The 26,639-nt window shown below is 37.8% G+C and overlaps 1 non-coding gene across 1 annotated transcript; it reads right to left on the bottom strand.

Moving 5' to 3' along the window:
• Positions 1-5,342: 5,342 nt before the first annotated feature.
• On the bottom strand, positions 5,343-5,446 carry LOC147524321 (small nucleolar RNA R71). Its single transcript, XR_015206263.1, has one exon. It is a non-coding gene; the product is annotated as a small nucleolar RNA R71 (small nucleolar RNA).
• Between the last annotated feature and the right edge of the window lie 21,193 nt (positions 5,447-26,639).

The following is a 26,639-nucleotide window of genomic DNA, read 5'->3' as shown; positions in this document are numbered from 1 at the left end:
TTTTCTCTAAAAACTTTATTAATAGAGAAAGGGTATTTCAGATTGTAGCAGCCTATGGCACCAGTGGTAAGGGAGCAAAAAAAAAGGTGGCATGTGCTGAGCAAAACAAAGGGGAAAAAGGGGGCATGCTGGCATGTGTTGAGCGAAACAAAAGGGATGTGTTGATGTCATATGTGATGTGTTGTACTTGATGGACAAATTTGACTTGTTTATCTCATATGCCAAAAAACAACAGTACCAAAAAGCAAATAGAAAACCCAATACTACTTGTGTTCCTATTTACTTCTTTGCATGACTTGTCTTGATCTTTGTGAGTCGATTGCTGCTTTTGATAAGCAAAAATTGATCCATTTTGCTCGACTTTATCCAGAAGATTTTTCAGAAATAGATCAGATGGAATTAGCGGATCAACTTGAGAATTATATCATTGATATGCGTTCTGATACTAAGTTTGGCAAAGTAAATGGAATTAGCGGCCTAGCCAAAAAAATAGTTGAGACGAAGAAAGACATTGTGTACCCACTTGTGTATTTGTTGATTAAGTTGGCGTTGATTTTACCTGTTGTTACTGCTACCGTGGAGAGGGCATTTTCTGCTATGAATATTATAAAGAATCGTCTGCCCAATCGGATGGCGGATGAATGGTTGAATAATTGTTTAATAACATACATTGAAAAAGAAATTTTTGATAGCATTAATACCTAGTTGATTTTGCAACGCTTCCAAAAGATGAAGAAGGATGACAAAAAGGAAAGTCGTTGGGGACAACTATGAATAAATATTTGTTTATATTGAATTATTTTTTCTTTTTTTATTTTTTTTTTATATTGTAATTATTTTATATGATTTTTTTATGTTCGAAATATACTTGTTTTGTGATCGGGTTTGAATTTTTAGTTAAAAAAAAAATTAGTGTATTGTTTTTTTTATGTTTGGTTTCTGGGTGGCTCACCCTCACTTACATTCATGGCTCCGCCACTGCCTACCATATAGCACACTTATATTAATCAGTCACTTCCAGGTGTGAAATGAAGATAAACTATTCAAATCTTATCGAAGAAAAAAAGATAAACTATTCAAACAATACGAAAGAAATTTTCCTTCCCGAAAATAAAGAAGGCCAGAATCTTTTTCAAAAACATACGCGGACTTTATAGCAAGTGGAAATACCCCACGTACACTTTACAAGAGTTTCAAACCAGTGGGTAGTGAAAGTTTCTTTCATTATTCTAAGGAGAGATTCTAATATTGCAATGAACTTGTCACCGCCGGTTACAAGAATAGTCGCCTAGTCTTAGTTTATGGGATCCCTTGGTATTTTCCAGAAGGGAACCAGAGGAAGAACACACAGGACTAGGTGCCTTGGGTATTTTCTAATATAATTTTGGTATTTTTAGACATTTAAACTAAAGTATTACGTTTTGAATTAGCAATCTCCAGTTATCAGTGTAAATGATAAATTTACATTTTACAATCAAAAGCTAAGACATGTCTGTTACCAGATCTAGCTAAAGCATAACACAGTTTTGAAGTATATATAGGGAACAACACTACCTCATCTGTTTATATCTTTTCACGAATTATGTTCATACTTATATCACATTGTACGTGCGAGCTAATAAAATGAATTCTATAAAGTTTGAGGCCAAGGTAAAGTAATTTCCCCGCCAAGTTCACTGTGTATTACTGCAAAATCTATTTAGTAGAATCTGAGAAAGTAATGGTTTAATTAGCATAGTCCAGCCTTCCATGTGTAAATTGTAACGTATCCTAGAAGTCTAGAACAATGTATGCAACTCAGCTCAAAGACAACTCACTTTATCAGACACGGTTATTCTCTTGGTGCGTCGAATACCATGTTTGTGGTTAATGTATTCCTTTTGTCCTTGTTGGAAATAAGGTTGGATAGACGCCCACCAAGATAAGGATAAACCACTGAGTATAGGACTCTATCCTATCTGATATTAGATGAGTATAGGACTCTATCCTATCAGATATTAGATGAGTATAGGATTCTATCCTATCAGATATTAGATGAGTATATGACTCTATCCTATCTGATATTAGATGAGTATAAGACTCTATCCTATTAGATATTAGATGAGTATATGACTCTATCCTATCTGATATTAGATGAGTATAGGACTCTATCCTATCCAATATTGAGGAGGTGGGAACCTCTATAAATAGACCCCCCACCTCTCACATATTAATCATCCGAACAACAAGAAAAACTCTCTCTCCTTTAATGGCAGCCTCCAACATTTTCTAAAGTAGAAGCCAGTAATTTGTGGAGATTCCATAGGTGGTATCCTCCCTAGCCATTGTCAGTTCTTGGTTCTTGGTTCGTGAAAAAAGGTTGCTTCCCGTTCGTGGTTGGAACTTGACTCCAAAGAAAGTTAAGAAGAAGAAGATCTTGAGTGTGCCAAGAACATCTTCTCCCTCGTAGATCAAAGCTTGGAACTTCAAATTGAAAGTCGCGGACCAAGGTACGATCTTCTGTTTCCGCTGCGCTATTTTATGCATGTGGTATAACGTAATTGTATATATCGTAGGAATCATGCATGAGATATCGATAAAATCCTACATTGGTATCAGAGCCAGTTTTCCATGGTTTGCATGCTTTTGTTTGCGATTTTGATCTTGTGATCTACAATTTTTGAAAAACTGCGGTTTTTTCAAAATCTTTTAATTAATTTTTAAATAATTAGGTTGTTTAAAATTAATTAGATATTGCTTAATTTTTTTTGCAAAATAAATTATTTATGGGAAATAATTAGTGGAAATTTTTTCTAGGAAATTTTTTTTCTTAGAAATTTTACATGGAAATTTATTTAAGATTATTTCTTGATAAGAGCCCAAAACTGTAGTTTTAACCCCTTAATAATCATAATTGTTAGACCAATTATGTGAATAATAAGTAAGAGTTAACACTGATTCTGGCGTTTTTATGCATTTCGGGCTTCAAAGTCCATTATGTAATGCGTAAATGTACCACTTTAGCGAGATAAAGGAGCAAAAGTCGCAGAACTTCCAAAAGCCGTATCTTTGGACTCAGACCTCGAATTGGGCATACCTTATGTCAAAACGACCGCTCGGAAAGAGCTTTGCAATGGTCCAAGCCTTGACCCAATCAGAGGAGCAGAAGTGGACGAAAAGTCTGTGGGAGTCAACTGCAGCTGAAGAGGCCTTTTTGGACTGAAAGAATTGGGTTTTGGGCCTGATTCTCTGGCCCAAAACATGGCTCCAAGCCCATGCACGAATTTTGGATCTGAATGTATAAGAACAAAAGCTTAAGTCTTTGTTAATGGTAGCATATGGTAGATAGTTAGGTTAGAAGATAAATTAGATTAGTTAGCCTCCATTAAACCTTAGTTCTAGATCTAGTTTTTATATTAAAGTAATTAGTTTTATTCTTGTTTTAAATTTAGTATTGAATGATTGTTCTCCCTTGAATTAGATAATAAATTAGTTGTTCTTGATTCAATTTCGATTTGTCAATTACAATTCTAGATCTAATTTCAATTCATGTCCTTAGTTCAATTTAGTCATTAAATTAGATTTCATTATTGTTTAAATTAAATAAATTTCAATGCTTTATATTATGTTTAGTTTTAATATAAATGGAAATGATTATGAATGATTCAAGGCTAAACCTCCATTAGAGGGGGTTGTGAAGCCTTGATGAAAGCTTGATTCGATTATCGTAGAAATTAAATAGTATTTTCTATTCCACTCTAGAAATGATTAGTTCACCATGAGAATGGGTTTAATTGTTCACATGCTAGTTATGAATTGGTAGAAATGCCATGTATAATTAGGGATTAGGAATAACCAATTGTTCTCATGGGCAGCTCATTCAATTCGGATTCTGACGATTAAATCGTTAGTGGATTAAGTTGAGTTAAGGTGGAATCAATCCCCCTAATTCCTTATCATAGAATCAACGTAGCATTCCCTTAGTTGACTGATAAGCGACTAGTTGCATCTTGTGGGTAGTTGCATGCAGTAGTCTAATTTCCCCGTCAGAAAACTCTCATAGACTTAAAAAAACGACTAGTTAGATTAGAAAACATCCATGCTAGAGCACTAGGAGTGGAACGAACTCTATCTACTCCCTATATCTCAATTGGTTGAGAGTAGAATAAATCTTTGATAACTTCGCTAACACGTAAAAGTTTAAGTTTAGTTTACTTACGTTGAGAATTCATAGTTCATTTAAGTAGGTAGACTATACATTTTACGCTTATCAAATGGCGCCCGCCATCTTAGTTGCACTTTAGCATTGTTTTCATAATAGAATTAGTAATTTTTAAGTCCCATTTCACCCACCCACCCTTGTTTGATTCATACCGTGGTTGCCGTTTCAGTTTTGAAAAATCCGAAAAAAACGCGACCGAAGGCGCCAGCAAAAAGAGCGACCGCGCTATCTTCTTGGACTTCGTTTCTACACTGAAGGCCCAGCTTCAAAGAGAGCGCGACCAGCTATCTTACCGACTTCGTTTCTACACCGAAGCGCCTTCAACAAGAGCGAGCCGACGACCAGCGCTATCTTATCGGACCTCGACTTTGCCTTGGCGGCCAGCCTAAGATAAGCCGCGCCCGCGCCCTTCCCTGAAAATTCCGGATTTCCACAGGGTGATTCAAACTTCGAGTTGTCAAGTTTTCAGTGTTCTATTCTCTTATAAACACTGAACACGCGTACCCAAGACGCTATTCATAAGCGAAGCAAGGACGCAATCAGGTATTCCTTTCTTCCACACCTCGCATCTCCTGTTAGAGGTTTATACTAGTATATCAGAATTGTTTGGAGTGTTGCATGTGTAGTTAAGCTCGACTTAGTCTTGCATGAGATTAAGGTCTGGTCGTACAAAAACACCGAACGTAAATACACAACAACATCAACAATCAAGTCTATCTAGTATACCACACACTACACCTCTAACTACTATCACACACACCATACCTGATATAATGGGGGAAGAAAGAGAGACTCCTCTCTCGGACTTCTACAAAGCCTTGAGCGATAGCCCCAAATCTTGCATCGTTCTAGCAGACCCACCGGGGGATTTCAGAATCCCTCCAAATATTTTAATTTGTTACCCGCTTTTCATGGTTTAGACCATGAAAAACCTTACCAAAGATATCGCGTAGGATTGAACAAGTCCTAACAACATTCCACCATCCTACGGTTGGTTGAACAAATTAAATTAAGGGTATTCCCCTTCACCTTAGCCGATAAAGGCGCCTTGGTTAACTCCCCAAGCCTAATTGTGGACTCGTGGGCTAAACTTGTTCAGCTGTTTATGGAACATTTTTACCCACCCCTAAAGACGGATGAGATGCTTTCTAAGATTCATTTCTTTCGACAAAATCCTCATGAAACATTTTCAGAGGCTTGGAATCGTTTCACCGATCTGCTTATAGAGTGTCCACATCATAACTTAGCGAAAGACACGCGTAGTTCGTGCCTTTTCAAAGGACTTCAACATCACCATAAAGAAGTCCTTGACATAATGAATGGGGGTAGTTTCTTAAACAAAGGAGCCTCGGAGGCTTATAAATTTTTAGAGGACCAAACTAAGCGTAATAATAATTGGGGGGGTAGTGACGATTACTCCCGCTCCGCTAGTTCTTCTTCCACAGTTAAGGCTACCAGTATGTTTGAGGTTAAATCAGATCCTGAGCTTAAAACTCTGATTGAATCCCTCACTAAAAAGGTAGATGCCATTTCTGTACAACAAAAGCCAATCCCCGTTATGAATGTAAATTCAAATCCATGTAGTTTCATTGGAGCCCCGAGCATCCCGAATCCCAATCGTCCCTATAGCCTATGAACAGGCTTGTTCCATTAATAGTGAACCTAACGCCCGCGGAGACAAAATCCCAACTTCGGTTGGAGAAATAACCAAAACGTCACACCTCAAGGGTACAATCATCAATATGTTAGGCCTACGCAAAGCTTTAACCAAGCCCCACTACGACAAGGACAGGGTCAGGGTAATTTTAATAATTATAACAACCAAGTGCAACCTCGACAAGGTCAAGCACAAGGTCAAGGTAATTATAATAATTATAATGCTAATAGAGGTATCGTTCCGGTAAATAATAACTATCAAAATCCACCAATAAATAATTCACGGGAAATAGTTCCAGTAACACCACCCGTGACCACTACAACCACACAACCGGATCGTCTTGACACCTTTATACAAGTGAGCCAAAAACTTTTTCAAACCATGGCTCAATCCAACCAACAGCTTCTACAATCCGTAACTAATTTAACCCAACAAATGGCTCAAGATAAAGCCCAAAACCAAAGGTGTGTTTCCAGGTAACGCAATACCTAATCCTAAAACAACAAACACAGCCTTTGAGGTAACCGATAATACTAGTAATGAATATGAAAATGTAGGTGAGATAAATGCAATCACCACTCTCCGTTCTGGCAGAGTGGTTGATAACAAGGTAACTATGCCTATAGTTACCCCACCAGTAGCCCCTACACCTGCTATATTACTAGATACTGAAATAGAAACTGAAGAGCCTACCACTGTAGAGGTCCCAGTTACAACACAACCTAAGAAACTAAAAGCCACGGTTAAACATCCAGGTGATACCATTGCTAAATATAGACAGAAACCACCGTTTCCACAAAAATTAGCCATGTTAACTAAGGATACAAATTATGAGGAGATTAGGGATGTTTTTAAGAATTTAACTATAAACCTTCCCTTCCTCGAAGCTATTAAAAAGCTACCCAATCATGCTAAGTTTCTTAAGGAATTGTGTACTACTAGGCGTAAGACAAATATACCAAAAGACCTTTTAAATGTAACAATTCCCAACCTTATCCGAACATAATGGGATTGTTAAGTACAAGGACCCCGGTCGCCCCATCTTTGTCACAATGCACCTTAGGAGATTCCTATACGACGATCGCTTTATTAGACACGGGGGCTAGTGTTAACTTACTCCCATTTTATTTGTATAGACAAATAGGTCTAGACAAAATGCAACCCACTAAAATGACGTTGCAATTAGTCGATCGGTCTATTAAGTACCCTAAGGGTGTAGTCGAAAATGTGTTGGTAAAAGTTCGAGATTTCTACTATCCGCTGATTTTGTAGTCCTCGATACGAAGTCGCTAACGACTCTGTCTCCGATCATTTTAGGGCGTCCCTTCTTGGCAACCGCCAATGCGCCATTAATTGCCGTGATGGTTCAATGTCCCCGCCTTTTGGCCATCTTGTTTGTTGAAGTCAATGTTTTAAAACAAGGACACAGTTACCCGATTCGTCTATGGATGGAGAGGTTAGCATGATCGAGAGCTGTGCTCGAGATTATTTCAACAACACGTTCCCTGATAGTCATATGCCCAAAATTCTTTCCTTTGGAAAGTCAGACTCCAATATTTTCTTTCCTACACTAGTCGATACACATGTTATTGACGAGGATGGGATAGATGACTTTCTCAAAGACGTAGAGGACTACCATAGTAATGTGGATATGACCAATCTAGATGAGGAATTTGATGAGTTTCTTCGAGTAGGTGACAATTCACCCTATCAAGAACTAACTAGCACAACACCCACCTCGATTCCCCTCCTTCCACCCTTTCAAAGGAACCCCGAGTTTGCACTCGATCCTGTTGTTTCTTCTGTGCTCTATAATTTTTTAAATCCTCCTAACAAACAGATACTTCAGAAGGACAAACTTTGTGACACCTTCATTTTCAAAATTGAGACAGTCCCTACACACACAATGAATGAGTTCAGTGCTAAAACCACATCCTCATTGTGTACAAGCTGTCTTTCTAGAACTTATCCATACCTACCATATTCTCCACAACCATTCACTTTTCCACACTTATTTACTAGAACACCCACTCATTCAAAAATGAAAAAGAAGGTGCATGATAGGTTACACAATAGGGTTACCCAACTTCGTTTGGATTCCACTAGGCTGAGTCGTAGGAAATCTTGGTGTTTCATTGTATTTGGATATGTTTGCTGTGATATGTATTTATGGAATGATCCACAACTATTTCGGTTGTTGATATATGATCAACTGCATGTTCATACATATGTCTTAGATAAAGTCTTGAGTACCTGACTATAAACGACTCAATTTCTGTGTTGGTGCATTTCCTTTCATTCCAATATATTGGTGAGTGCACCATTAAGGTAACCGGGCCCTCCCGATGGAGTGTGTGGCTGTAAGTACCGGATCCTAAGTCCACGGTTCACATAATTCACGTTTTCCACTCTTGCATGTTTTCTCGGATTTTTGAGTCATGTTTCTCTATGGTGTGAATTATGTCTTTATTGCTTATTGTTTTTCCTTCTAAAACTAAAATAAAAAAAAAAAAAAAATAAAATAAACATAGTAATCTAGGAAGTCTCGAATCGACTTTAAAAGACCGATCGCTAAAACAAATTTTCTAAAATTCTTGTAAAAATTTGTTTGGGGTGGGTGTTAAATGTTTCCGTACTAAATGTTTTATGTCCCACTAGAGTTGCTTAGGCCGTTTTATTGTATTACGATTCGGATTGACATGATCTATTAATTTAGAGTTCATTCGTTCGCATAACTTACGTCATGCACGCACTTCGAGGCGTTTTCCACTATCCCGTATGTCATCCGAAGTCGGAATAGAGTGTTTTATAGATCATTGGATAGGAAATTCTCTCCTGATCATTTCCATATCTCATTCGCAAAAATCGGACACGTAACGAAGCGGGAATTTTGATTTGAAATTCGCGAAAAAAATCGAAAAATCGAAAATATCGATTTTGGGCTTGGGGCCCAACTTCAACGCCCACCACCGCCCATGGAGGCGGCTGCCAAACATCTTACATTCTCACGACCAGTTCATCGTTTCATCTTCCATTAACGCCATTACCAAGCTCCAAACCTAAAAGAAAATCAAAATAAAAAGAAAATACAAACAACCCACGCCAAAAATCAAATCCAAACCTCAAATCGACTTCAAAACACCAACCATCACTACCACCACCGATTTCTATTATCAAAACCACCGAAATTTAAAAATTTTGGTGCTGCCCACCACTGCACCACCACCACCATTGTTCTTAAAGTCGGTCAAGCTAAACCACCACCACCACATCCTATATAAACCCCAATCGGCAGCTCAAAAACTAGATGGCTCAACGTCGTATTATACCGAGCAGATTTTCACGCCCGACCATTTCGCCCGTTTTTACGGTGACGAAATGGCTAGTAGAGACTGGAATAGTCTTCGTACTTCGAATCAAGACTTCTACCATGAAGACTTGGTCAGACGGTTCTACAACACCGGAGTTGGAGGGAGTCGGATTTTTGTGTTGGTGAGGAAGAAGAGGAGGATGGCACCTGCTTTGATATGGATGCGTTCCAGAGGTGTTGGTCTGATGCTGAGCGCATGGCTATGCTTCATAGGGGCATGCGTTCACTCAACACTCTCTGTGCAGACCTCCGGACTCGACAGCGACTATTATTCATCGCAACTTCGAGCCCGCTCCGACCCGGAGGGAGGATGAGAGATGGGAGCGGCTGAGATGGATGGAAGCCCAAAGATCGGTTTAGAGTAGATATGCTAGCACGCTTCCCACCTCAGACAGACTCTGCCTCTGAGGACACAGCTACTAGGCATGAGCGTCGTCGACGAAGGACGACTGCTGCTGGACCTTCTGGAGCCCAGGAGCCACCACTCGAGTCTGTGCCCTCCGCCACCAGTGGCGAGGTGTTTAGAGAGGATGAGGAGTGATAGTGGTAGTTATTTATGTTTAGTAGTTGTTGTTTTATTTACTTTTGTTGTCTTTATTGTAATGTAATTTTTATTTCAGTAATGTGGATTTTGTAGTGATACTCCGAATGAAAATTTTAATATAAGGGGTTATTTTCAGTTTGTGTGCTTGTTTCATATTAATCCCACCTTCCAAACTTGTTTGGGGGTGGTTTGATCATTTCACGCTTTATTTTTTATAAAAAACCCTAGTGTTAGAATTTACTGCGGAGTAAGGTGAAAATATGGCCGTATAGGCATATCGTGATTGAGAATCATTGTAGGATGAAATCTAGATTAAATAGGTACATTCAGTCATAAAATCCAAATAAGAGAATCTTTGGTTTGAATTAGAATCCGGAGATGAGTTGTTTCCGCTTTCGAAGTTTGGAAATTTTAGGATTTCCGAACTGCCGAAATTAGTTTTGGCAACTTTCCCGATCCATTCTAGCAACTTTAAGCCTATATAAACTTGATACAATCTATCCTCACAACTCACATTACACCTAAACTCCATCACTCACCCTTCAAACCCGCGATTCCCGTTTTCACTTCATTTTCGCAATTCGCAGAATCGAGGCGGCCCAGCGCTTCTAGTTGGCTGGCCAGCGCCCTAAAATTCTGTCGGAAAAATTTGGTCGAAGGCGCCCGGCGCTACAAGTCGAGCGACCAGCTAAGTTACCGGAATTCCAAAATACAAAGAGCGCCCGCTTTAAGTTAAGCGCCAGCATGCGACTTCTCCTCGACTAGAAATTTTCCAGTTTTTCAAAGTGTAGTATCCGAATCATTCGCAGCTATTCCAAAGCGTAATTTTGAGATGACATCTCCAATACCGATACCGAACAGTCTTTCAAGATTTGTTCCAAAGCACTACTTACGGTGCTTGGTTTTTGAGGTGATCACATATGTTGGTGGGAACCTCTTATGGTAAGACCGGCTGAACTTTATTCTCCAAAGACTTGCATCTTATTTTTATAATAACTGCATTTTCTTTGAGAGACCGGACGGAGAACAAGTGTTCTCCATCAACATTGACAATGAACCAATGGAGATTACCGTGTTCTTGCTAGCATTTGTTCTTGGACTTGCTATGCCCGCCGAGATACAAGACCCATGGTGCTATTGGGTTAGATAATATGCATGTCTACACTTATGAGTCTTTGCACGAGGCTTATGGGGCGTGCATTTTCCGTATTGAGGACCAAGGGACTATAACGCGTTGCCCTTGGTAGCCTGTCCATGAACATAGGAACTGTTATGTTTTGGATAATGCTAAACATTTTAGGGAATGGCGTTTTCTTACGTGAATGACGCCACTTGCGCCGTTTTCATTGCTTTAGCCAATGGGCGCCGGTTCTATGACCTTCCCGAACTTTGATGTCTAGTTTAGCACGAGCCTATACTATGAGGCATAAGTACCTTCTTATGCCCGTTCTAATTTCACGTATTATGCTATGTTTCTTTCCTGTTTTTGTACACGCTTCACGGATTGGATTAAGGTAGACACGGTGCGACCCACCAATAGTATTATCCGATCTTTCCGTGCAATGACTTGGCATGGGTGGCGGATACAACCTCACCAGTTGCACCCTACACCCCATCAGACCAAGTGGCACTTAATAGGTTAGCAACCATAGATGATAAATGGCGTGAAGCCTGGCAAATTATCATAGCATGGCAGGACGCGAAGGAACCTCACTTCTTTATAGAAGTAGAGGATGACGAAGATGACGAATAACAACGGGAGTGGAGGTAAGTTTTAGTTTCTGTTTGTGTCTGCTTATGTCCCAAGCAATTTAATTATGTTAACCCCATTATGGGTGGAACTCTTATAGAGTTGTGTCAGTTTTTATTTCCTATATTAGTACGTTCTAACATTGTTTTGCAGATGTTTCTGAATTTCACGCGCTTCAATGGTATTTTTCCTACCCTCTTTATTTACAATGCTTTGAGGACAAAGCATGCTTCTTGTTTGGGGGGGGCATAGAAACACGTGTAATTAAGACATCTGCTAGGATATAAATATATAATATGCATTTGTTTCTAGTTAAAAATTTCAAAAATTTAAAAATATAAATAAATAAGTTATGCTATACACTTAGGAATATTGGTATTGTTCTTTCTCCATGCTCTTAACAATCTAGAAGTCTCACATAGTCATTGCATCGTAATAATTGTTAGAAACTTAGGTTAATAATGAGGTAATAATCTTTGCATCTATCTATAAATATATTACATGAGTATCTATGATTGTTTGGCGATAAGTTTCTCAAATCTAGGCTAGAGTACTTATTCTACAAATCCTGTGAGAATATAGCCTAAAGCCTTATATGAGCTAAAACATTTGAGAAATGACACAAGGGAGAAGTAAAATCCGGATAGAGAAATCACACGTCCACTTGCTTGATCACTATACCATATCCTAAGCGAGAATTTAGGCCGCTCTTTGGATCGATATGGCCAGAAATTCAAACCTAAGAATTATTTTCCGCTAGTCGCCACTCTGAGCCTTTTCTTTAGCCTTCCATACACCACAATTCCTTTACCCTGTTACAAAAACAAAAACAAAATAAAAAAAAAAAAGAGAATAAATCAACCTACCCAATTTAGAATAAGTCTGAGAATAGAATGAGTGAAGAAAGAAGAAGAGAAAAACCTGTGTAAACAAAAATTGTTACTTGCTTCAGAAAATAAAGAAAAGAAGTTTCCATCCAAAGAAAAGAAAAATAGAAATAAAATAAAAACTCCAAAAAAAAAAAAAAAAAATAGAATAAAAAGGAGTCAAAAGCCAAAGAAAAAGAAAAAAAATATGGCTAAGGATGGAAACAAAGTGTAGAAGCAAAAGAAAATAACAAGGTTTTCTCTAAGTTACATAATACGAAGACTCTATTATCTCAGACTTGTCCTTTTGAATATCCATTTCCTTCCTTCTTAAACCATCTCCTAATCCCCGTGAATAACCCTAATAAAGACCTCTAGCTCAATTAGGAATAGGTTAGTGTGATAGTAAGTGGCAGATGTGTTTGATTGACCCCGGCTTCCTTGTTGTCATTGAGATTGTAAGGTAAAGTGTGCCCACTGTACACTGGAGTAGCGAAACTTGAGTGCAAAAATCAGAGTGTTGTTTCTTGACTATTATTGTGAGAACCTACTTAAGGACGCTATTCCGAGTTCTCAGAAACAAACCTGCTAAACATTTGATAGTACTACTCATTGATATATGTTTATTGTAGATGATTGATTATTATGCATATATTAACTTAGGGTTTTGACTGGTTATTCTTATATAATTGCTAGAGAGATGTATAGATAGTTGGGCATGAATAAGGAAACAATAGTTTTATTTTCTTAGTCGTTGTAGTATAGATGAAGTTTGTGAGTACCTTCACTGGAAAACTCTCACGAGGCTATAACTCGTCCACTAGGGAATTCCTAGTGGTTTAAGGCCTTGTTGCATATGGTCAATGCAATCGCACTCAGCGAAACGAGAGTAGTTAGAACTCCATTTTTGGTCACTTATTCTAATTTCTCATCTTTGCTTGAGGACAAGCAAAATGTCTGTTTTGGGTGGTTTGATAAGAGCCCAAAACTGTAGTTTTAACCCCTTAATAATCATACTTGTTAGACCAATTATGTGAATAATAAGTAAGAGTTAACACTTCATGCGTTTTTATGCATTTCGGGCTTCAAAGTCCATTATGTGCGAAATGTACCACTTTAGCGAGATAAAAGGAGCAAAGTCGCCAGAACTTCCGAAAGCCGTATCTTTGGACTCAGACCTCTGAATTGGGCATACCTTATGTCAAAACGACCGGCTCGAAAAGAAAGAGCTTTGCAATGGTCCAAGCCTTGACCCAATCAGAGGAGCAGAAGTGGACGAAAAGTCTGTGGGAGTCAACTGCAGCTGAAGAGGCCTTTTGATTTGAAAAGACTGGGTTTTGGGCCCCGATTCTCTGCCCAAAAACATGGCTCCAAGCCCATGCACGAATTTTGGATCTGAATGTATAAGAACAAAAGCTTAAGTCTTTGTTAATGGTAGCATATGGTAGATAGTTAGGTTAGAAGATAAATTAGATTAGTTAGCCTCCATTAAACCTTAGTTCTAGATCTAGTTTTTATATTAAAGTAATTAGTTTTATTCTTGTTTTAAATTTAGTATTGAATGATTGTTCTCCCTTGAATTAGATAATAAATTAGTTGTTCTTGATTCAATTTCGATTTGTCAATTACAATTCTAGATCTAATTTCAATTCATGTCCTTAGTTCAATTTAGTCATTAAATTAGATTTCATTATTGTTTAATTAAATAAATTTCAATGCTTTATATTATGTTTAGTTTTAATATAAATGGAAATGATTATGAATGATTCAAGGCTAAACCTCCATTAGAGGGGGTTGTGAAGCCTTGATGAAAGCTTGATTCGATTATCGTGAGAAGTCGCCGTATTTTCTATTCCACTCTAGAAATGATTAGTTCATCATGAGAATGGGTTTAATTGTTCACATGCTAGTTATGAATTGGTAGAAATGCCATGTATAATTAGGGATTAGGAATAACCAAATTGTTCTGGGCGATTCATTCGATGACGATTAAATTCGTCGTTAGTGGATTAAGTTGAGTTAAGGTGGAATCAATCCCCCTCTAATTCCTTATCATAGAATCAACGTAAAGCATTCCCTTTAGTTGATGATAAGCGACTAGTTGCATCTTGTGGGTAGTTGCATCGTAGTCTAATTTCCCTTCGTAAAACTCTCATAGACTTAAAAACGACTAGTTAGATTAGAAAACATCCATGCTAGAGCACTAGGAGTGGAACGAACTCTATCTACTCCCCTATATCTCAATTGGTTGAGAGTAGAATAAATCTTTGATAACTCAAGCACGTAAAAGTTTAAGTTTAGTTTACTTACGTTGAGAATTCATAGTTCATTTCGTAGGTAGACTATACATTTTACGTTTATCATTTCTCTATAAATTTTAGGATTTTTTTCACATGTATTTTTCCACAATTAAAAATTGACATTAGGATGTTTATTTTTACCATGCAAGAATTATTTTTGATATGGATTTTTACTATTACATGTATATAAAATTGTTAGTTTTTCTATCAACGGTCATATGAAAACTAAGGCACAATGCCTAAGTCACATAGACCAAACTTGTAGGAAAATCAACCCGGATCTTGGGAGATCTGGCTTCCAAGAAACGCATGACCTAAGCAATATAGGAGAACTTTCAAGAGTAATTGTCTTGAAATCGATAAGATAGAGACAGAGCCACCATCACCGAATATACACCAAAGAGCCCCAAATCCTATTCAGGATAGAAATGAGGCTCGACCACTTAAATCTCTCCTACATCGATTACGGGACGATGCTAAGGAACCAAATCCATATGATGTGTCATCGGGTTTATTTTCCCACCTCACGGGAAACAGAGGAAGTGGCTAGTAATTTTCAAATGGCCGATAGTGATTTGTGAGGATGAGGATGACTCCCGGGCACCCGGGGACGCTTCTATGTTCGTGGTTGACTAGCTCTGTTTAGTTCTACATTGTTTTTGAAAGATAGGAAACTCTTTTTGTAGAAACAATTTTATGAAATGGAAATTTAAGTAGTAGATTTTTGCATATTCTATGTTATTGATAGTCAAATGCATTGATTTTATTTAATGGCTAGAATCATGCTAGTAGATTATCATGATCATCTCATATGTGAAAATGTGGATTACTTAGATTTAATTTAAGAGATGATTCTTATTAAGTAGTATCTTATTTTTGGAATTCAAACTTGATAGAATGGCACCCATGGAAAATCCCCGTTTACTTTATGCTACCGAAAAGGACTTGTTAAACGATAAGAATTACGAACTTTGGTCTAGGAAAGTTAGGCTAATTCTGGCAGATAGGAAGGTCATTGATGTAATAACTGAGACAGTAGCAGAACCTACCGCTGAAGGATTAACACAAGCTGCTTATACTGCTGTACTTAAGAAGTACAATGAGTATACAAGCAAAGATAATGTTGCCCGAATTGCCATACTTGGCACCATGAGGAATGACTTCATGATGCGGTATGATGGCCTTGGATCGGCTAAAGAGCTATGGGAAGCGATAAAAAGGCGGACCTTGGGGTACGACTCTTGCCAGTGAGGAGGCTACAAATGAGTTTTGATAAATTTATCAAGCTGCCCCATACCTCTATGACACAACATTGCACGGTGATGAGAAACATGGTTGCTGAGTTAGCCCAAGCAGGGCAGGTCCTGTCAAATGAACAACAAATTCAAGCTGTCATTAGGTCTTTACCTAAAACTTGGGAACAATTTCATCTTATCTTGTCGCATGACGACAGTATCACAAACTTTGCACAAAAAGCAAAGGAAATGTGAACTTGAGGAACAAAGGCTTCTCAATGAAAAGCCTGTTGTTCAAACTGAAGCAAATGTTGTCAACTCCAAAAAGAGGAAGGCTCCTTGGAACAAGAAAAGTGGAAAAGGGAAAGGCAAGGAAAAGGCCAAGCCTAACCCACAGCAAAAGAAACCTAGGAAGTCGATAGACATGACTAGTGTTGAATGCTTCCGTTGTCATCAGATGGGACACTATGCTAGGGCATGTCCTTCTCCTGAGGTGAGTTTTACTTTAAGTACTGTCAATGTGATAAGTACTGTCATGCTGTCTGATTCATCACAATATTGGATTGTAGATTCAGCAGAATGACGACCACACATAAGCCGGGATAGGTCCCTATTTGAAGATTTTCGGAAACTTCCACAAGGAACTCGGAGAGTCCACATGGGAAACCAAAGTGTAGCTGATGTTTTGGGCACATGCACTTGTAGGTTGGATTTTGCGAGTGGGAGATTCATCCTTATTGAAGAAGTACTCTTTGTACCCTCAATTAGGAGAAATATTTTATCAGTTTTGAAATTACTTCAAGAATCCTATGTGTTTAATTTTTCCTAGAACTCGCTTGAGATATCTTTAAATAACAGTTTGATAGGTCATGCTTATTTAATGAATTCTTTTATGACATTACACTTAGCACAAACTGAAGTTTTTATGTCTAAAATGGTTGGTTGCCAATTGTGGCATGCTAGACTGGGACATATTGGACACAGTAGGATAGACCGCTTAGCAATGGGAGGGTTGTTAGGTAACTTAACCTCTGTTAAAATGGAAACCTGTGAAAGTTGTCTTGCTGGAAAAGCCACCAAGAAACCTTTTGGGAAAGCCCAAATGGCAACTTATCCTTTACAACTTATTCACTCAGACATCTGTGGACCAATGAATGTAACAGCAAGGCATGGGGCTTTGTATTTCATTACCTTCACAGATGACTATACACGTTATGGGACCGTGTACTTGATGTCTCACCAATCAGACGCCTTGGACTATTTTAAGAAGTACAAGAACCTAGTTGAGAATCAACTTGATAGGACAATAAATGCCTTAAGAACTGACCACGGACGTGAATATCTTTCTGATGAGTTTAAGAAACTCTGTGAAAATAAGGGTATAGCTAGACAGCTAACTATTCCTTATACCCCTCAGCAGAATGGTGTCTCTGAGAGAAGGAATAGAACCCTGCTATACATGGTTAAATCTATGATGGCTCAGGCTAACTTGCCTATCTCATTTTGGGGTGATGCATTGTTAACGGCTGCGCACATACTTAACCTAGTTCCTTCAAAAAATGTTGACAAAACACCCTATGAACTATGGACTGGTAGACAACCCGTTTTGAACTACCTTAGACCATGGGGGTGTCTTGCCTTTGTCACTTCTCAAAATCGAAATTTGGAAAGTTGAGTGCTCCCTGGAAAGAAGTGTATCTTTATAAGATACGTGAGACTTCTAAGGGGTATGTCTTCCTGGGGAGGATACTCAAGGGCATGTCACGAAATAGAAGCACGTAACGTCCGATTCTTAGAGGATCAATACCCAATGAGGGGTGAGGTTGATAAGGATATACAACTTTACGAAGTTGATAACCTTATAACTGGCGATGAACAAAGGCGAAGATGAAACTTTCATCAACCCCGATTCTAGTAACAATGGCATTGGTCAAATGATTGATCAATCCCAACCTCGTAAAGAGTGTTAGAGGCCATATCCCCAAACGCCGGTTTGAGATTGAAGGGAGATAAATATGACCAATGCACTTACAAAATATCCATGAACCTAAAACGTTCAAGGAGGCTATTTCGGGTCCAATACAAGTAAGTGGATGGAAGCTATGAAGGAAGAATTGGAGTCGATGAAGAAAAACAAAGTATGGGACTTAGTTGATCTACCTCCAAACAGGAGATCTATTGGGAACAAGTGGGTTCTCAAGATCAAGAAAAATGCGGAAGGGAACATAGACAAATTCAAAGCTAGGCTTGTTGCAAAAGGTTACACCCAAAAAGAAGGAATAGACTATGAGGACACCTTCTCACCAGTAGTGAGATTTGCCTCCATACGTCTCCTCTTGTCAATGGTTGCCCATTTAGATTTAGAGCTTTACCAGATGGATGTCAAAACTGCTTTTCTCAATGGAGAATTACAAGAGAAAATTTATATGGATCAACCCACTAGTTTTTCAATCAAGGGTCAGGAACACAAAGTGTGTAAACTGAACAGATCCATATACGGTTTAAAATAGGCCTCTAGACAGTGGAATCTGAGATTCCATGAAGCAATGTTTCAAGACAAATTCGAAATGGTAAATGAGGACCATTGCGTATATGTCAAGACATCTAAAAATGGTTTTGTGATTCTATCTCTATATGTGGATGACATTTTGTTAGCAGGTAACAATAAGGCATTAATAAATTCCACTAAGGAGTGGTTGTCATTAAACTTCGAAATGAAGGACATGGGTGAAGCTAGTTATATCTTAGGAGTTAAAATAACTCGTGATCGGCCCAAACGCTTGTTATCTTTGTCTCAGGAGACATATATCAAGAAGGTTTTGGAAAGATTCAACATGACTGATTGTAAGCAAGTGGATCTCCCAAAGAAGTCTAGGAGAGTCTTTGAGTTCTAAAATGTCTCCCAAGAATCCTAATCAAAACTCGGGCTATGAAAAATGTACCATACTCAAGCGCCATCGAAGCCTTATGTATGCAATGTTGTGTACAAGGCGGACATCCGCTATGCAGTTGGGTTAGTATCAAGGTTCCAAACAAATCCTCGGGTCGCACACTAGAAGGTGTCAAGAAGATAATGAGGTATCTAAAAGGCACCGTGGACTACTCACTTGTCTACCAAGGGAAAGATCTTAAGTCGATTGGGTACTCCGATGCCGGCTGGGAGACCTTGATGAGAGGAAGTCAACTTCGGGATATACCTACATAATGAATGGAGGTGCTATATCCCGAGCAGCAAGAAGCAAACTTCCATAGCACTTTCAACTATGGAAGATGAGTATATTGCATGTTGCTCTGCCACACAGGAGGCTGTGTGGCTCAGACGATTCATCAAACACTTGTAAGTGTTCTCAAGAGCTGCTGAACCAGTTCACATCTGGACTGACAGCATGGCTGCTCTTGCATATGCTAAAGATCCAAAGTACCATGGAAGAACCAAGCATATAGAGTTAAAATACCACTACGTCACGAAAATGATCTTGAAGAAGAAAGTGGTTCTAAAACATATATCCACTGACCAGATGGTTGCGGATCCACTGACCAAACCTATTCCAAAGGAACTCTTCCTTGCACATGTAAAAATTCTTGGGTTAAAGAGGATGTGATTATGTTAAGAACACTTTGATGGTTTAATGAATAAAAGTCGTTCTTTCCGGATCGATTGCATTCTCATTATCGCTTATCATCTCATATGTATGTCAATAGGGTTGACCGGGTTCACTCACATGAACAAAGTCACTTCCATTTTAAACAAATGGGAGTTTAGCTTGACAAGTCACTAAACCTTATAGGAAGGGTGGACCTAGTGCCGAGTCATGCCCCTTCTTATAATTGGATAAGAAGAAACAGGCTTCATAGGGAAGATTCTGTCTAAACCTACAAACGGTTGTTGCCAAGTGGGAGCATAGTATCCTTGGAATTGTCATTAGGGATGACAACACTTGCATGGTATGAGTGGACATACAGATATCTATTGTTGAGTAAACAAATTAGATACTCTTGCCATGACATGTTTTCACACAACATGTGTATAGTTGACCACCTGAGAGCAAGAAAAGAAATATCCCTAAAATTCTTGCTATGTGAGCTCTATTGATATATTTTTTGTTTAAAACATATCGAATGGTACCCTCCTTGAACTTTTGACCTTGTCAAGAAAATAAGAGGACTACTTGTAACTTTGGTTTGCTCCCCACAAGCTCTTACTAAAAGGCTGACTTGATGCATACTAGGAAGTTGGTAGAACTCTGACGACAATGACTTGCGTGCAAAGGGTAAAAGAACTGAAAGTTTATCACACAATCACCGATTCTACCCGCCGGACAATTGATGATAATTGTGAATCATGTGATACGTTTTGACTTTATGGTGTGGACTCATAGGGATGAGTGCTATTTGTCAAAGTGATGAAACAAACAGATCTTGGGGTATACACACACTCTTCGGATATTAGGTTTTCGGATTCATCTTCTTTAAGATCACTTTCATGGTAGATCACTGTGTCGTGCTTTTCATTGCGACTTGCTACTTCACAGATATCATGATACGTGTGCTAGGGTCACACGAACCATTTGCCGTGTGAGACACACAAATGGCTAAGCATTCTACTTAAATGCTTCTCTTAGAAACCTTCTTCGCCGTTGTGGGCGAGTGGGAGATGTTGGAAATAAGGTTGGATAGACGCCCACCAAGATAAGGATAAACCACTGAGTATAGGACTCTATCCTATCTGATATTAGATGAGTATAGGACTCTATCCTATCAGATATTAGATGAGTATAGGATTCTATCCTATCAGATATTAGATGAGTATATGACTCTATCCTATCTGATATTAGATGAGTATAGGACTCTATCCTATCAGATATTAGATGAGTATATGACTCTATCCTATCTGATATTAGATGAGTATAGGACTCTATCCTATCCAATATTGAGGAGGTGGGAACCTCTATAAATAGACCCCCCACCTCTCACATATTAATCATCCGAACAACAAGAAAAAAACTCTCCTTTAATGGCAGCCTCCAACATTTTCTAAAGTAGAAGCCCGTAATTTTTGGAGGATCCCAAGGTTGGTATCCTCCCTAGCCATTGTCAGTTCTTGGTTCTTGGTTCGTGAAAAAAGGTTGCTTCCCGTTCGTGGTTGGAACTTGACTCCAGCAAAGTTAAGAAGAAGAAGATCTTGAGTGTGCCAAGAACATCTTCTCCTGTAGATCAAAGCTTGGAACTTCTAATTGAAAGCTGTGACCAAGGTACGATCTTCTGTTTCCGCTGCGCTATTTTATGCATGTGGTATAACGTAATTGTATATATCGTAGGAATCATGCATGAGATATCGATAAAATCCTACAGTCCTGATCCTATGCCCATCATATCTTTCCAATCAGCTTGAGATTATTTGCAAAATTTCTGTGTAAACCAAGAGAAACTGTAGCAGTTTTGAAAGAGATAGGAAGAGATTGAAAGCTTGATCTAATGCTTGTTGCAATAGAGATAGGAAAGAAATGTAATGATGAGTGATTCCTCTCAGAATATAACTAGGATATTGGAATGAACTGGTGTACCATGGAAGTTAGCGGTGAAAAAAGAAAATCGCTGAAATCGTTTGTCACATCAGATTACTGAAATTGCGGAATTCTGTTCCTTTTAGACCTCTGCTGTCTGAACTCTAAAAATAAGCAAAAAGCAATTCAATTCAATTTGATTCCAGTCAAAACATTGTCATGAGCAAGAGGTCGGACCAAAATAAGCGAAAAATATCTTTGGTGAGAAAGAATGGTGACCCATGAAAAGTCCCAAGGGAACGACCGAGTGGTAAATCAAACATGATTTTTCCTCTCCGTATGATGTTTCCTTAATTTGACGAGAGTGACCTGCCAACTTTTGCCCAAGCCATACGCACAAGATGTAGTAGGCAAATATCGTACCTATAAACATGTTCATTTCAGTATTTTAAAACTCGAGATATTGGCATATATCTCGGTAAATCTCGTGGTTGTTTAAATTGAGTTGCAGGTCGAAGGCGGGAAATGAGGAAGAATGATAAGGGACACATGTCAAAGATTGACTGGGTCAAAGCCAAATCAGGACACTATATAAAGACTGGAAGAGCAAAAGAAAAGGATTCATGAATTCATTATCCAAAAATCATTGTAAAGAGGAGAGAGAAATAGAGAGGAACAAAGAGAGAAATTGTAAACTGTTATTGCCATTTTAATAAAACAAATATTCACTTCATTTTCTTCTCTGATTCTGTTCCCTTCATTCATTTTATTGTGTGATCTTAGAGCATAAACAAGAAAGTGTTCTTAGACATCACACAATCCATGACGATCACTTTTCTCAAATTAAACTTTCTCAAAAACGTATCATTGTTTCAGATCTAATAAAGAAGAGGAAATATCATTTATTCTCAACATGTTCCCCTCTCCCTATGTTTCCTATATAAAAACTTATAGTTTCTTAACTACCTTATTATCTTTCCACTCCCTTTTCATTCCATTTTGCCAAATATGATATCAAGACCAAAATTCCCACAACTCAATATCCTTTATTATCTCAGTATCTTCTTGTTATGTTCACTGAACCAATTATTGCTACAAACAGAAGGCTCAAGCAACGAAACCGATCTTGTATCTTTAATTGCTATTAAAGATCGATTACAAGGAGGCTTGAGCTCGTGGAACGACTCCATCCATTTCTGTCAGTGGCATGGTATTACATGTACCAGTAGCGAACAGGGTCATGATAAAAGGGTAGTAGCATTGAGCCTTACTGAGCAGAGTTTAGCTGGCAGCATTCCACCACATATCGGTAACCTCAGTTTTCTTCAGTTCATTGACCTCCATAACAACAAATTATATGGTGAAATCCCTAAAGAAATCAGCCACTTGTTTCGTCTTCGTGAATTCCATATCTACAATAATAATTTTGGAAGTGAAATTCCAGTGAGTTTATCCCAATGTACTAAACTCAGAATGTTGGACTTGGGTAAGAATAATTTCTCTGGCAACATTCCCCCACAACTTGGCTCACTACCAAATCTTGTTTATTTAAATCTCGAAATGAACAATCTATCTGGACAGATCCCACCTTCATTAGGTAATCTTTCTTCTCTTCAAGTCTTATCATTAGTTGAAAATGGTTTGGGGGGAAGTATTCTAGATCATAGTACAAAATATCTCAATATATCGCGATATTTGAGGATATCTATCCAGATTTCAAAGAAAGATATATAAATAGCACGATATGTTCAGAGATATATACGACTGTAAATATCAGTGATATTTCGACGATATTTGCGATATTTGGGATATTTTGCGATATTTTGAGATATTTAGCGATATTTTGTGTATATAATAATTTTATTTAATATTTACCATTATATTTCAAATAAATATAAATAATGTATCATGATATATCAAAAAATATTCACAATATCCACAATATTTGTCGATATTTTGGATATATCCATGATATTTGTATGTGAAACAATGTCTAATATCCCCAAAGAGAAAGATATATCCACGATACATATCTAGAAATTGAATATCGATAAATACCCATATCCTAATATTTTGTTCTATGTTCCAGATACCTTTGGTAGACTGTCGATTTTAACAATTTTCCTACTTGCTGCTAACAGATTGTCTGGTGAAGTCCCACAATTAATGTACAACATCTCATCTATAACTGATTTCTCTATCGGCCCTAACAAATTCACTAGTACTCTTCGACCAGATATTTTCATCACTCTTCCTTATCTCGAATTTCTTGGACTGCGTAGAAATCAACTTTCAGGATTTCTTCCGACGTCATTATCTAATGCTTCTATGCTCCAACTATTAGATTTATCACAAAATAATTTAACGGGACAGGTTCCAACTAATTTGGGAGCTTTGCAATATCTCAATTTGCTTAATTTGGGTGGAAATAATCTTGGAAAGGGAGAAGCACGTGACTTGAGTTTTATAACTTCTTTTACCAACTCAAGTAACCTGCACAGTTTCAACTTGAACAGTAACAAGTTTGGAGGTGTTCTGCCCAACTCTATTGCCAACCTCTCCACCCAGATTGAGTTTTTGTATCTTGGCCACAATCAAATATCAGGAATCATCCCAGACGGGATAGGGGACCTTGTCAACCTGATCGGATTAAGAATGGAAAGCAATCATATTCGTGGTAGTATTCCATCTTCTATTGGAAACATTCAAACATTACAAAGCTACAATCTAAGTAACAACCATTTGACTGGCTTCATCCCATCTTCTCTAGCGAACCTCACTCGATTGCAATCACTAAACACTAGCCAAAACAACCTAAATGGTACCATACCTTGAGAAATCTTTGGTATATCCTCCCTGTCAATTTTGTTTGACCTCTCTAAGCATTCATTCTCAGGTTACCTACCACTTGAAGTAGGTAACCTAAAAGATCTTGGGAGACTCGACGTCTCTGGAAATAAGTTCAATGGTACGATACTAAGTACTCTTGGTAGTTGTCTAAGTATGGAAGAACTTTACTTGGAGAACAACTTGTTTGAAGGAACAATTCCTCATTCCTAAAGTTCATTAAAGGATCTCTTGTATATGGACTTGTCAAGTAACAACTTTTCTGGTCAGATTCCAACATATTTGGAGAGCTTTCAATATCTCCAGAGATTGAATCTGTCCTTCAACAAGTTTGTAGGTGAGGTACCAATAAACGGTATCTTTAGAAACACAAGTTCGACTACAGTTGCTGGAAATTTCAAGCTTTGTGGGGGTGTTCAAGAACTGAAACTTCCGAAGTGTCAAATTGAAGATACTGCAAAACAAGGATGGCCTCTTGCTTTCAAAATAGCAATCACACTCAGTGTCGCCATGTTTTTGGTTTTGGCATCATATTTCTTTGTTCTTTATTGGAAAATGAAAGCCAAAAACAGAGAAGTGTTTCAAGCTACCCATACTAGCGGTTTTTCTCCAACCAACATTATGTTGAACCAATATTAATGAAGGAAGAAATTTATTTGGTAAGATTGGTATATGGATGAGCTAAATTTGTATCACATCCTAAATTGATGGTGGAAGATCCTAAGCAATAAGTAAAATCTGAAGGGTAAATTGCTACTCCTTTTCTTAATCGTCTGTAAAGTACTTCTCTTAAGCATCATGATTGGCTTCCCTAAACCAGTTATCATCCAGCGTCTCATCATTGTCAATTATGGAGTAATCCAAGTGTTGGGATATTTGGCCTTTACAAAGCCAATGAACATTTATTGATTATACATGATGATGTTTAATTAAATACACGAATCTTATTATCATACATATGGGTGAACTAATATCATATGATGAAACCGTAAGTTCCATAGGTAATAGAATTAGAACAATCAAGCATATGAAGAGTCATGTGCGGAAGATTTGATTGTATCCATTTATTTAGAATACTCACAGTTAGGGGTGAAGTCGAACGCTTCACTTATAAAACTATAATATACATAACTGTTATATGATAGGATGATGATATCTCAATCATTTAAGTATGACTCTAAGTTTGTATATTGGTGTAGTCACATGACTGACACTGAGGGGATCAAAGTGAGAACACTCTATAAATTCGCTGTTAAGGATAATGTGCAAATCTCACTCTACCAATTAATCCCTAGACTTGAGGAATTATGAAAATTGTGTCTCAAATTTATTACTTTGAGACGTTAAAAAGTAATGTCTATTCATAGACTAAACTTGACGTTTTGGGTAATGAATGTAGGACGTCTTGAATCACGAATTCTAATAAAGGATCCACCACTCTACGGAGTTATGTATTAGGAAATTGTGACATAACTAATTGAGCTCAAACCCGGCCGGTATAAGAAATAGTTTCTTAATGCTCAATTAATGTTAAATGTCAAATTGGGTCAATTAGGCATGGGTGTGACAGTGAAGAACAAATTCCCAATGGTCTAATTGTGAATACAAATAAGGTGGAGGGACTTAGATATAATTAATGGTAGGAAAGGACTTTCTTGAAAGTTCCAAGGGCTTTATTATAAATATGGATTTGTTAATGGGCACTTTTATATTAAAGAGATATATATTAAAAGTGTTTTAATATATCAAGTACAAGTACTTGTATAACAAGGACTTGTCCTCTTAAGATAAGACTTGGAATCCTAATTGGATCCCACTACACACACGTATTCTCAAAGTTTCTCTATATAAGATAATGACTTTTTGGAGAAAGGGACCATTAGTTTTTCCAAGAAAAGTACAACTAAAAGTAGGAGTAAAACAAAAGTGTTTTATGGTGTGTTGTGTGGTGAATACTACTAGAAGGCTGAAGACTAAGTGACTTGGATTCAGCTTTGGAAAGTTTCTATTTACTGTCAATCTCCAATTCCGGTGGCTTTGAAGGTATTTTTATTTTAATTTCTTTTTTGATCAATAATAGATTAGCATGTTAAAGATGTAGGATTAAAGTAATCCCAACACTAAGTACTGAAAATCTTTTTGTGACAAAATTTTTTGTTACATGATGTGAGTGAATTGTTCCATCTGATCCGTCATCTCAACTGCGGATAGACTTGCTTTCTCATTAGGACTTGACACCATTGCCCTAAACAGCATTGCTTGGCTTGTTGTTGTCTAGCTCCTGGAAGTGTGAAATAGTCACAAAAAGAAAGACATATTTAATACGGTGGTTTCAAGAAACGAGCATATTTAAGAGAAAAAAATA

The sequence above is a fragment of the Coptis chinensis genome, chromosome 1, assembly GCF_015680905.1.
Source record: "Coptis chinensis isolate HL-2020 chromosome 1, ASM1568090v1, whole genome shotgun sequence".
In the NCBI taxonomy this organism is placed as follows: Eukaryota; Viridiplantae; Streptophyta; class Magnoliopsida; order Ranunculales; family Ranunculaceae; genus Coptis; species Coptis chinensis.
Note: the sequence above shows the minus strand (reverse complement) of the source record. Positions and strands in the feature narration are given on the sequence as shown.